The following is a 13,949-nucleotide window of genomic DNA, read 5'->3' as shown; positions in this document are numbered from 1 at the left end:
GGTCCCAGGCTGGGAAGCTCACGGGCGCACCAATCAGAACATGGGGCTCTTATCACTGACGCCATTAACAGCAACCAACCATTAGGAGTCTTCATGTAACAATTCTCATGTATCTAATTGTAGGGACAACCCAGATATATCACCTGACTAACCCTCAGCCACTCATATTATTCTCTATACGTATGCTATACTAACTCTACCACTCGAGCATCCAATTAAGAGTGGCGATAGGTTTTTTGTTAATTTTCTAAAGTGACGCAGGTAGCGCGTCATACTACAGTAAAAAGGGCCTGCGAGCCCCACGATTGTGTGTGTGTCAGGTCAGACGCGTATGATCCTTGACCCATCCCTGCCGTTTGTGTTTAATAAACAGCAGAGTCACATTGCTTCTTGTGTGTGTCTCATACTCTATCTCTTTTGGGATATACGGGAGGAGTTGGGGCCTCCCTGCCCGGAGGTCTGCGGACGGCCCGGCCGACCCCGGCAGAATTTCCCCCCGACAAGGGACTGCTAAATCCAATACAAAAATTTGAATAAATGAAATCTATGACCCCCAGAGATTGAAACACATGTGGTATTAACCTGATAATGAACTACTGCACATCATATATGCTCAAATCGCAGTACTCCGTTTCACATAACGTTGAGGTTCAATCATAGGGGTCAGAACAGAATAGTCCTGTTCATACTGTTATATATCAAGTGCTGGCAGTATATGAAAAATACAGACTACTGCACCTGTACAATGTTAAGTCACACAGGTAATATATAACACTACTAGTCACCACTCCTCCATAAAACTATTCTCCTCTAAAATCAATACAAAAAGTGCAGCTTTATAAAATTGGCTAGAAAAATAGAAACAATGTGTGTAGCAATGGTGTCTAACAAATAATAAAAATGTCACACTCGTCCAGAATCTTATTAAAATTCCTAAGAATAATTCCTCATTGAGTATTAAGCAATTCATTCATAAAATCCTTCATCAAATGCAACTAAAAAGAGAAAATATATTATTTCAATGGATCATAAGAAAATGCATCAAAAAGTTCACAACAGTTTAACAAAATTTCAAAATTCATAAAGGCACCAACAATCTCAGTTGTTAGAATCAGTCTGCGTTGGATGTCTTAAGAATCTAAATAATAGTATGCAATTATGTTATCTATGTGAGATTACAAAATGTTGAGGTCTGAATAATTAACAATTAAGAAATACCTAAAGTTCTTCATCCCCATTGAGGCCTGCTGGTTTAGGGGGTTTGAAACGAATAATACGTTTTGTCTCCAATTGTCTTAATTTCAGCTGTCTATTCCGACCTTGTAGTTGCTTAGGGATGTGCACTAGTCCAATGAAACTCATGCCACTTACATCCTTTTTATGGTGTCCAAGGCAGGGAACTGCCATCGGATAGTTCAAATCAGTATTTTTAATAGCTCTATAATACTGAAGTATTCTCTGTTTCAACGGACCAATAGTAGAACCTATATATCTTAAGCCACCTGTGCATTCTAAAAGGTAAACCACAAATTTAGAGATGCGGGTAATCCTATGTTTGACACAGGGTAGGACGTTCCTGGAATGAAGACTCATTGACCAGAAATCAAGCTCTTTGGTTTGTGACCTGACCAGGTTGCACCCCACACCCTCAAATGCAGCCTTACAATCCTGGACAGAATCAGTGACCGGGAACTGTATATGTGTTGTCTTAAGCTGCTATGTCCTACATGTACACAACAGTATTCTATGTTAGAGGGTATATAGATCATGATTGTGCCCAAAGGCTTGGATTGTTTCTTAAAGACCAATGGCAAATGTTCTCCACGAGGTCTTGGAGCCTTATTCTGGACATTCTTAAAGACCAATGGCAGAGGTTCTCCACGAGGTCTTGGAGCCTTATTCTGGACATTCTTGAATTTTGGGATCCGTGGATGTCATCATCCTTGGACGGCAGCCTTCCTGAGTACAGGAATTACCCCAGTGCTAGTCAGCATCTTTATAGAGTTAAGGTTCTACAACAAACTCTGTGCAGCTGTGCGCCGAGTCATCAATCTACCCCAGAACAGGAATATAATAGGTTTCATAACAAGACAGTCTGTTCAAAGTTTCTGATCAAATGCAGATGAATGTTTGATTGACAGATGACTCTATCCAGATCAAGCATAACACAAATAAATGAAAGACCACCCTTGTACCACAGGCATTAACTTCCTAGTAAATGACTGAGTGAACATCTTTGGATCAACCTCCAGAACTCTTAATTGCTAATCCAAAATGTCATCTTGGCCATCACCATGCACGTTCTAACTGCCTTTATCTCCCCTGTTGTTGGGAAGCTGTAAAAGCCAAACCTTATAAGTACAAAGAAGACAAAGTGGCAAACTCAAGGCACCCAAAGGAGCATGTTTTGCCTCAGAGGCGGTGCCCAAGGCACCGCCACCATCACCACTGTCTGCATCCTACTGACTGCTCATAGTTCCGGCAGATAGAGTGGTAAGTAGAATGAGCCTTTGTTCCAGATTCCTAGAGATGAACATGCGCAGAGCTGAAGACAAACTACTCCAGAGGACCCTTTACTTAAACTCTCAAGGTGATTGATTGATTTAATTGTACACTTTTGACTGATGGAGACTTTTGTGAAAAAATAATAAAATACACACAGTATACACTCAAATACAAGATAACAATTAAATAATTCAGTATAATAAAATATACAATACAAAATATAATATACAGCCAAGAACCAGTAAAATCGTCATCATGAGCAGACTAAAACCTTATTAACTGTTCCCACAATCATGATGAAGAAGGCCATAGTGGGGGGATAGTTAAACCTGGCCATGGGGAGAGTTAGAGGAAAAGGGTGCACATAAACCGCCCCTCTAACAGCCCCTAAAGCAACATAGGACCTTGGGTCAGTGGACACCCAACATAGATAAACGTTGTCGCTAGGCCCCATAGATAAAGCTAGCTTATGATTTGGTAATATCTCTGTCAAAGTTCCCCAGAAGAAAGGACATTATTGCATTTGGATTGTCTGTAAGGTCTTCCTGCAGTTCATAGCGTTTGATACATCTTGACCTTAAGCCGGGAGGATAGCTCAAGGGCAATGCATTTATCTTGGAAGCAGGACAATCCAGAGCAACACAGATTTGAATCCCAGTCCTGTGCTTGTCTCCGATATTAAGTGCGTTGTAAACCATTAGTACCCGGCAAGGGTCAATCAGAATGTTACAAACAATCTGATTGGCCCTCGCCCGGTCCACACCCCAAGCAGAATCCCTCTAAGCTTTAGCTTCTTTCACATCCCCGGCTGGGGGTGTGGCAGCCCCTCAGCCAATGAGGAGACTCAGAACAGGGTAATCCCCACTCCGAGCCTCCACAGGGCTGGAGGCTGCCATCCTCCCCCACCGGGGATTCAGGTAAGTGTTTTCCACAACCCCGCCCACCCAACTCCCAAACATTCCCTCCACACCCTCCCAACCCCAGTTACCTTCTTTTTCTTCAGTTTTTGAGAGCGAACATTCTGGAAACACTTCTGTCCCCAGCGCGTCCGCTCCCGATGGCCGCCATGAAAATGGAAAACTGACTCTCTTTTCCCTTCCCCGGCTCCCAATTTTTTAAACATTTTTTTTTCTTTTGCTGGTCCAAAACACTGCAGCATGTCAGAACAGAAAAAGAATGCTATTAGTTCCCCGGTCTTTTGGGCCGGGGTACTAATAGCAATAAGCCGCTCGCAGCTGGGCCATTACCGGGTCAGGTAATGCCCCGGGGCCCATAGTTACAGCCCCGAGCAAAAATGGCCCGAAGCTCGGGGCTTATTGCTTAATTAATTAAAGAATCATACAGTGGGCATATGAGGAGAAGGTTTTGCAAATGTTAGTTCTCTGTGTCACACATTTTGCAGTTTGCACTAACTGCGTTGTCGCATCTCTTCATATTATTCGCCAGGGGAAGCGTATCTGCTCTTGCGGGAGCAAAGAAACGTCTGACGTGAGGACTAATCAGGTTCAGAATCAGCCAAAAGTGTAAATTAAAATCAGTCAAGATTTCTTGCTTGAATTTGGGGGCTTTAAGAAGGTTAGCTGTACCCCAACATAATGCTGTCCTTATTTAATGCCTTTCCTCGGGATTTCCTGGGCGTTAGGAAACCCATCTTAAAGCCCATTCGCTTCACCGCTGGCAACCCTGGCAGCGTTCCCACTTCAGGGGAGATGTGATGTCTCTCTAAGGTTGGAACTCAGCCGGGCCGTGTTTTTCCAAGCAGTTGTGAGCCTTATACAGAGTACACGCAGTCCAGTCTGGAGAGATGAAGTGCCCTGATAATGACGTTTCTGAGACGAGAGGCCAGAAGTACAATGAAATTTCCTGTCCGATGGAGGTAAAGATTACAGCTTTCAATCCGGCCTTATGAAATCAGTGCAGTGCCAAGATCAGGACACTATCTACTTTATGTGACGGGCCAAGCGTTAAAGCAAGCCGCGGCTCTCCAGATGTTTTGGAATACAACTCCCATGATCCCCTCACCATTGGCCACCGCACAGACTTGGCCGCTGAATCTGGAGAGCAAAATTCCTGTGCAGGACCTAGGCCAGACAGACTATTTTGGCCTCTGCAGAAGAACGCCGGTCATCACTCCCAGTATCAAAATGGCTACATAGCAATGCCAGCCGAGCATCAGTAAAAGAGCACCAGTGTTACCTTCTGGGACCTTAACCCAACCCCACCACTCCTACCCACCTTCATCAAGACCCTGTCAGTATCGCGTGTACCAAGCATTCGCGGACCAAGCGCCAATCATCCACCATGATCATATGTGCATCACTGTCCCTGGCTTTGTAGGCCCTCCTCTGCCGCTCGCCCGGCTGCGTTTCCTAGTAGTGGCTGTTGCGCAGTGTGTCCTGATGCTGGTCTGCCACACCCTACTTGTGTGGTTGAAGCCAGTGAGTGAATGGGTGACTATGGCCCTCATTACGACCCTGGCGTTGGACCATGGTGCTAATAGCACCATGGTCCATGCCGGTAACTTACCGACTCCGCCATGGCGGAATGGGGAATTACCGCCCCATTCCGAGGTTGGCGGGGCGGTAATTCCCCATGCCGCCATGGCCCTTCCCCATTCCCATTTTTGCCCCATAGGGCTCAATGGAAATGGGGAAGGCGCTAAGTACGGTGCCGCAAATTGCGGCACCGTACTTAGCACCAAGGTTCCTTTGTGGGTTGGTTTTTAACGCCTTCAAAAAGCAGGCGTTAAAGTCTCCAACCCGCAAAGGGACCTCGTAATCAGGCGTTAAGGGTTTAACGGCGCCGCCACCTTTTACGGCGCCGTTAACCCCTTAACGCCTTAACGCCTGGTCTTTTGGCATTTCTTTATTGTGCACATATTTAATGCAAACCTTGCACATGTCAATACAAGATATCATAAGTCTAGAATTGTATATAACACACTTCCATAAAATACATCATAAAGTACACCAGATAAATGACCAACAGAAGGGAAATGAAGCTCCCCACCCAGAGTTAGTAGAATTGCTCCCGCACCCCAATCACGTTACAACAAATGAATCACTAAAAGTCCCTCTAGGTCTGTGGCTGTCTCAAACTCTGCAACAAATGAATCACTAAAAGTCTCTCTAGGTCTGTGGCTGTCTCAAACTCTGCAGCAAATGAATCACTAAAAGTCTCTCTAGGTCTGTGGCTGTCTCAAACTCTGCAGCAAATGAATCACTAAAAGTCCCTCTAGGTCTGTGGCTGTCTCAAACTCTGCAACAAATGAATCACTTAAAAGTCTCTCTAAGTCTGTGGCTGTCTCAAACTCTGCAGCAAATGAATCACTTAAAAGTCTCCCTAAGTCTGTGGCTGTCTCAAACTCTGCAGCAAATGAATCACTAAAAGTCCCTCTAGGTCTGTGGCTGTCTCAAACTCTGCAACAAATGAATCACTTAAAAGTCTCTCTAAGTCTGTGGCTGTCTCAAACTCTGCAGCAAATGAATCACTTAAAAGTCTCCCTAAGTCTGTGGCTGTCTCAAACTCTGCAGCAAATGAATCACTAAAAGTCTCTCTAGGTCTGTGGCTGTCTCAAACTCTGCAGCAAATTAATCACTTAAAAGTCTCCCTAAGGCTGTGGCTGTCTCAAACTCTGCAGCAAATGAATCACTAAAAGTCTCTCCAGGTCTGTGGCTGTCTCAAACTCTGCAACAAATGAATCACTAAAAGTCTCTCTAGGTCTGTGGCTGTCTCAAACTCTGCAGCAAATGAATCACTAAAAGTCTCTCTAAGTCTGTGGCTGTCTCAAACTCTGCAGCAAATTAATCACTTAAAAGTCTCCCTAAGGCTGTGGCTGTCTCAAACTCTGCAGCAAATGAATCACTAAAAGTCTCTCCAGGTCTGTGGCTGTCTCAAACTCTGCAGCAAATGAATCACTAAAGGTCTCTCCAGGTCTGTGGCTGTCTCAAACTCTGCAGCAAATGAATCACTAAAAGTCCCTCTAGGTCTGTGGCTGTCTCAAACTCTGCAGCAAATGAATCACTAAAAGTCTCTCCAGGTCTGTGGCTGTCTCAAACTCTGCAGCAAATGAATCACTAAAAGTCCCTCTAGGTCTGTGGCTGTCTCAAACTCTGCAGCAAATGAATCACTAAACGTCTCTCCAGGTCTGTGGCTGTCTCAAACTCTGCAACAAATGAATCACTAAAAGTCTCTCTGGGCCTGTGGCTGTCTCAAACTCTGCAACGACCCCATTGACCATTTTCCACGAGCAGACCCGTTTCATCCTTTCCGCTTTTCAAGCAGCCTGTCTCGCCCATCCCTTGCGTTAGTAATCGCTGGGACCACTGCCAGTGTTTGATTTGGAGCTGTGCTCATGCCCTCCAACAGGGATGGGGTGCAGGTGTTGGCAGGAGCTTAGGTGGGAGGAAGCGATCCATCACTCGCGAGTCACACACCCTGGAGCAGAAACGGTGTTCTTTGACTATAAAGATGCTTCTTGTAAAAGTGCATTAAGCAAAGGCTGGTATTATGAGATTAGTTTTACATGAAAAATTGGATTAATAATCACTTTGCTCCTGTTGAAGGCTAGTCAGGCTCCATTCACGTGGATGTTTGACTAGGGCTAGTCATGTATTCGTGTCCTATTTTGGTAAACTTTACACAGGTCTTCGGCGTAAGTGCTTTATAAATTCAAATAATCAAATAGCTTAACAGATGGGGGTAGGGTAGGTGCCCTTTACAATGTAACACTGCAGATAATACATGGGATCACACGAGTTGTGTAGTTTTAGAGTATGTTATTACGATTTTGCAAAGCGCAGCCTTTTGTCAATGAAGGCATCGCGGTACTAATGAACTTAGAGGAGAGCTGCTGAAAGAGCCAGAGAGATAGCTCTGGAGGGTTTTAAATTGACGTCGAAACAGCAGGTGGATATCTGTGGCGTGAAGGGACCGTGGCAGATTGTTCCAGAGGATTGCCGCAGCCATCGAGAAAGCCCATCCACCCACTCGCGATTAGGGAAGCATTGGGAACAGCAAGCAAGGTTTGGCAATGGGCATATCATTGAGGGCTATTAAATGACCTCTCAATTTTCGGTTCTTGCATTGAAAGATGGACCTGCATCTATGTGTTATTTTATAGGGCAAACCTAACTGGGAGGCGAAGGAGTGATGTACAAAAAAAGGAAGGGTACGACAGAGCAGTAGGGAGGGATGGAGAAGAGGGCCCTGCCTGATCAGAGACTGATGAGGGGTTCTTTTAAGAGCAGGGGACCTTATTACGAGTTGGCCGGTGTGGGTAAAATGCGGCAGTAACACCATTACTGCTGCATCACTGCAACGCCCAACTAAGAGTTTGGCGGAAATTAGTAGGATTTCCTACCAGCTCAGAGCTGGATGTAACTCTGCGACCTTTCCGCCAAATTCCTATGCACTCCAATTCAATAAGGACTAATACCGCCACCACCACTTGTAATCCGGCAGTAATACCACCAGACCAAGTGGATCTAACGGTATTACAGTTTGGTGGCATCTCAGCAGATTTACTGCAGAAATGCCACCGCTCTCGTAATGAGCCCCAATATCTTTGTATATGTGTCCACTTCCCCAGGGGGTTATGTCATTTCCCATAGGGTTGATGTCTTTGAAAGGTAGTGTGGCGGGATTACAATCAGTTATACATTATTCCTCCCTGACTCGGAATTGTTGAAGTAGGCTCAACTTCTGGCTTGGACTGCTGTATGTTTGTAGCTGCTACTATTCTGCCTGCAGGGTAATTGGCCATGCTTACATGGCCTGCCTCACAGTGGGTGCCATTGCCAGTGAACCCCCTCCAAGCTGGTCAATGAATTTCTGTCCGCCATTGAACTCATAAGCCCAAAATGAGTAATTTCCATCTTTTTGTATGTCCCTTGTTGGATCCATCCATGGCCAACAAGGGACATGGCATCTACAGTCTGCTCTTTTTGGCTGATGCACTGTTAATGATCACCAGCTCAATTTGCCGCTGCATGCGGCCTCCAGGTGGTGGAGGACCAGGGGATCAACCATTGAAGAATTTGAGGTTGGTGGAAGAGATAACTTGAGGACTCGTCTAGTCTGCCAGACTCACCACCTCTGTCAGGGATTGACGTCGAAAGTGCACATCATTTATCTATCAGAACAGCAATAGTCCCAAGACCTTAAGCAAAACAATCTCACTGCCAGTACTGGAGATAACAAATCAGGCTAGCCAGCACAACTCGATTCCTGCTAGTACTGAGCGCATTCAGATTCTGGAAAGAAGACAATGTCAACATCAACCTTGCTAGTGCATTCTTAGGAACCAAAAGGGGTGTCCAACAGAATATGGTAACTCTCTAGGAATTGAAGAAATAATGTTGACAGATAATATGGGCACCAATGCAGTAAACAAACATGATTACAATGAAATCCATGAAGAAGTGCAAATCTTCCTTTAAAAATGTATTATCACCTGCTGTGATGAAATCACTACTGCTCTGAAGGAATACAGGGCTGAGTGGTGTCTAAAACACCTACTCCGCCCCACACTACTAGTAAACCAGCAGTGATCCCAATCATAAAGTGGAAACAGGCACAGCCTGACAGGTGTAGCCCCTTCTCCTATTTTGGTTACTTGGACCAAGGACAGGCTATACTCTTCAGGTGGGATGTGAGCTGATACTTTTGCAACAATCCAGTTCAATCAAGGTTCTAGAAAAATAGGGACTTTAAGAAAAACTATCAATGCACATAACTAATTAAAAACACTAAAGACCCACCTGTGTAAATAAAACACACAGAATACAGACTCTGAAAATATAGGGTACTCTGGGTAAAGACGGGGTGCAAGCAAATTATTTGAGCAACACATTAATATGTCTTTAAAAGGCAAAGAGATGGACCAGGTGGGTAGAGCTTTTTCAAACACCTGTGGCCTCAACATCATTAAGGCTGGCTTCTACGAGCTTCCTGAGGCATTGATTCAGTGTTCGGTTGGTGAGCTGATCGAGTGAGTCCAACATGCTGTGTGTTCCAAGAAGCAATGATACGTGGCACAAAGAAGGCTGCGGCTAGCAAGCGATGTCCAGGTTGATGTATCTCACAAGCGAATCAAGATGGGATCCAGAGCCAAAGGCTGTTCCTTGTTTTATGGGTTATTGGTAGACCCAGTCCAGGGCCTCCAGGGACAAGGTGAGTCATTTTGTTTGCTATTTCCAACCAGGAACGTGTGTAGGGGGCTCTTGCAGGACTTCTGTCACCTTCAGTGGTAGGTTAATGGGTACCAGTGCCACCCTTGCAGTGGGCCTTAACTACACAATAGTTTCACCCCAAATGTGACTTTGGGGTGGGTAGGGAGGAAAGCTTGCCTCTGCCTTAGAGCCCTCTGCGTTCACCTCTATGACAGAGGTCTTTGGAACAGACTGTATTCCCAACAGAGTTCCAGTGAGTCCTCCTTCTTCTGAGAGTCCAAAAATGGATCGACTAAGAGAAGGTTTGCTGCCCTTTTAAAGGCAAAGTGCTACAGTGGATTGGTCCAAAGCAAGTCTGTTGCTAGAGGTCGAATCCAGGCAGCTGCAACAAGTATCCTTTGTCTTCTGATATCATACCCAGAGTGCATTGTCTGCAGGAATTGGGGAGGGGCAGGACCTGTAGGGAGCCATAGCAGAAACCAAGATGGTGGAACCCATTTCTTGGCTTACCCTCTCTCTGGGAAACTCTGACTTATTCTGCTTTTCATGTCAGTTGACTTCAAAGGGATCTCCATTAATACTGGCTTTTTTATGTCAGGCTTGCCTTTGAAGCGCTGGTTTCTGGGTGACGTCCCAGGGAGGGTTCTATGTCTGATGTTGCTCTTCCTCCCGGGTATCTGAAAACAGCTTCCTTGGCATTGTCCCGCATTGGCTGTTGTGGAGACACCCAGGCCAGTCAGCTAATGCTTATGATCCCTGTCACAGTTTAAGCACTGCTCACCAAGCTGACCGTAATATGACATTCAAATGCTGTGTAATTATATGACTCCAGTAGGCAACATGACAAAACCAGGCATGATTTGTAATTACAGTTTAACATGCCACCAGACTGATTAGAATGCACAAATATTATAGTTTTAATCAGAGGTGCAGACAACCGAAAAGCCACCTCCTCCTGTTGGAACTTTGTATTCCAGAAGCTGTCAGGAATGCAAATGTGACCCATCCTTCTACAGCTCTTTTTGTGCTTGTAGACATCGACTGTAAATGGCAAAATTCTAACATACAAGTACCAAAATGAGCTGTTGAAGGGTGGGTTGTAACGGCTGAAAGAACGAGTTAGGTGCAACAATGGAGAACAACCTAGGTGTAAGCAGCCAATCTGATGCAAGAGGGGCATAGTCGATTGTATTTAAAGATGCAGCAACACTGTATTTACACTTCCTAGTCTATTGTTATAATCAAATATATCATATTTTATAATATCTATAATATCTTCAGGTTTAGTCAACACAATATAGAATAGATATCATCGCCCCCTATCGAGTGTGTGACTTGTCCTTCCTCAGCAGAGCAGGTTCTGCTAAAGAGGTCCTGGTGCCCCACCACTTTCACTGATGGTCTCCATGAACCACGCTAGTGGGGCTGATCACCTCACATGGTGTTCCTTGGGGAGTTTTGGGGGATGCTGATTGAAGTCTAACATTCAGATTCTCTTTAATCTTTACTGGGATCATTAGTGATGTCTGCTCTTGCTATTCTATGTAGATTTCATATTCTAAGGGTTCTCCAGGCTGAACAGTGATCCACCCACACCAAATCGTCCATGAACCGACCACTCTCTGCGTTTTACAGAAATAATAAGACACCACCTTTCTCAAGCAAGACCCATGCATCATTATGCATAGAAGTGAATAACTTATCGAAAACCCGTCACTTGTGGATTTCTACAAACAAACACCTATGGGGAGGTAAGAGGATTATGAGCCCTCTCCTTGGCACATCCTTTATATTTTTTAGGCGAAGCCTACAACAACACGGTGCCAAGGGGCTTGATATGTTCCCTTTTCAATTAGTGTCCCAATGCGTGTAGCATTAATCACCAGTTACTGATCAGATTCCAAACAAGTTTACAAAAAATATATATCATTTATTAGTTTTCATCATTATTAAAAAACTTTGAGTTTGTTCACAGTCAATATTAAAACTTCAATAAACAGACAACTGGTATAAAGTGCAAATAGCATGTACCATTTCACAATTGGAGGTAAAATAGCAGAATAAACAGAAAAAATATGAAATAATCACAACAGATACCAAATAATAAAACCAGGAGTGAATAAAGATTGAGATCACTCCGGGGTAGTGTTGTGCAAATGTCACCAAAATCAACCTACTCATTCACTACATTCGTTCTAATTAAAATTCAGACATACTCATTCATTCATTCATTCATCGCTTTCCCAACATGTTTCTTTCTGAACGTGTGTGTGTGCAAAGTAATCAGAAATTCTTCAGGGGTAGTCTGCCGTCTACCAAAGCCAAAAATAACCCACTAATGATATCGGAAAGGGTACAAATCATCTAATAACAACTACAATCTGATTATTGCAGAGTCAATCAAAAGGAAGTACAAAAACAAAAAGACAAATATAATTGCTTTTGGCACATATTCATGTGAATGGTCCAAGAATTGTTTGAGACTCAACAGCAAGAGAGGGACTCCATATTTCAAACAACTGCAGGTTCGCAATGGAATACAAGAAGCATCATCCGAATAAGTCGTTCATTAATTTTGTATGGCTACAGTCGATGGTTACAAAGAACAACATTGGTTATTCATTCCTTATACAAGCATGGTTATGCGGTGGAAGAAACCATGTAGTGTCTCTTTAAATCGTATTGAAAATGTTAAAGCTTTATCCGTGTTACGCGTACCGGACTTGGAATAAATGTCCTGTGGAGTTCCTTTGTTGACGAGTAGCTGCTGAGGTGCTACAAGTGCCGATTAATGGCCGCTTAATGCATATCCTCCATTGTTTCTCCGTTCGTGCTCACAGTGCCGTTGTGGATTTCTGCCAGGGTTCACTGAGAGACCCTTGAAGCAAGTTGGTTCTATACAAACCCGCATCACGTGCCACCCATGTCAGAGATTCTGGACTGGCAATCAGCCAGTCGCAACAAGGGTGATTCCTGTTCAACCTGGGCTGGATTCATAACTGTAAAAATAGATACAAAAATGGCTGCATCGTGAACAAAGTAGGGCATGACCATAACCTGCGGCCATTGTTGATATTTAATACTAACCATACACTTCTATAACAGTAATGGTAAATAAGGGAGGTGGAGCCGAGGGACATGGAAGATGGATGCCCTTCTTCTCTACTCAGCTCTGGGTCTTCTGTTGCCACCCTGCTACCATGAGCCATCTATACTTGGTGGAAGAGTGCCATGGGGTCCGATTTAGGTGGTGGCGCTGAGGGTCTTGGATGCAGTGAAATCTAGAGCACCTGCGTTGAAGGTGGAGGAGATGGATTGGAGTGGCCCCACTGCAAAGACAGATCAAAAGAAGGGGATGTGCACCATGCAGTGAGCCATAAAAGGGTCAGCGATCCCTTCTGAAAGTCTGTGGTAGTGCAATGGGAAAGCACTTCCAAGCTGATGGTGGTGAGGTGAACACAGGGTAGCTACTGTAGAGGAGGTCCCAAATATAGCCTGCACTCCAGTCGCCCATTTTGAAGTACCAGGAACGTTCACACCGAGATATGTGACGTATGATGAGCAAATAAACCAGCAGAGAGCCAAGTGGGCTCTGCCCATTACCTATCAGAAAATCAATACCTATTGAAGTACCAATAACCAGACAACCATGGACAGTAAGGTATCCATTGAGAAAACCCTAACAGCAATTGAAACGAAATGAAGATTGCTTAAACACTGTCCCGGAAGAAACTCAAAAGGCCTTAATTGAAGACGAATGGTGACGACACGAGGGCCCGGACAGACTCACAGATGAAAGAAACGACAACCAAAAGATGGCACAGAGACAAAACGCCATGAATAAGGACATTGTGAACTTAGAAGGAGAGAAAATATTGAAACATAAAGAAACTTAAGCCGTAAACAGGATGAAGATATTCAACCAGCTAACGCCTGTACATATGCTTGGAACCGCAAGAAGCTAAGAAAACAGTGTGGCTTGCTATGCTTAGTAGAAGATAGACTGCGGCAAGCGCCACCTATACATATCTACCTCAACAAAGCAAAGTGCGGGTCCACTTTACACAAAAGCACAATTAATTCAGATTACTAGGGGTCAAACAGGACAGGATTCGTATTCCAGCTAAAATGAGAAGAGATGGCTGAATCGAAACTCAGCAAGAGCAACTCGTGCCTGGGAAGCCAAGGTCAGACCAAGAGAAGGAGCTAAAAGTAGCTTTGCGGAATCGAAACTTAAGAACAGAACAGCCTATCTAAGGAAGGCCGATATAA

This window comes from Ambystoma mexicanum, chromosome 12 (genome assembly GCF_040938575.1).
Source record: "Ambystoma mexicanum isolate Mex_15411 chromosome 12, UKY_AmexF1_1, whole genome shotgun sequence".
Taxonomy (NCBI): Eukaryota; Metazoa; Chordata; class Amphibia; order Caudata; family Ambystomatidae; genus Ambystoma; species Ambystoma mexicanum.
Note: the sequence above shows the minus strand (reverse complement) of the source record.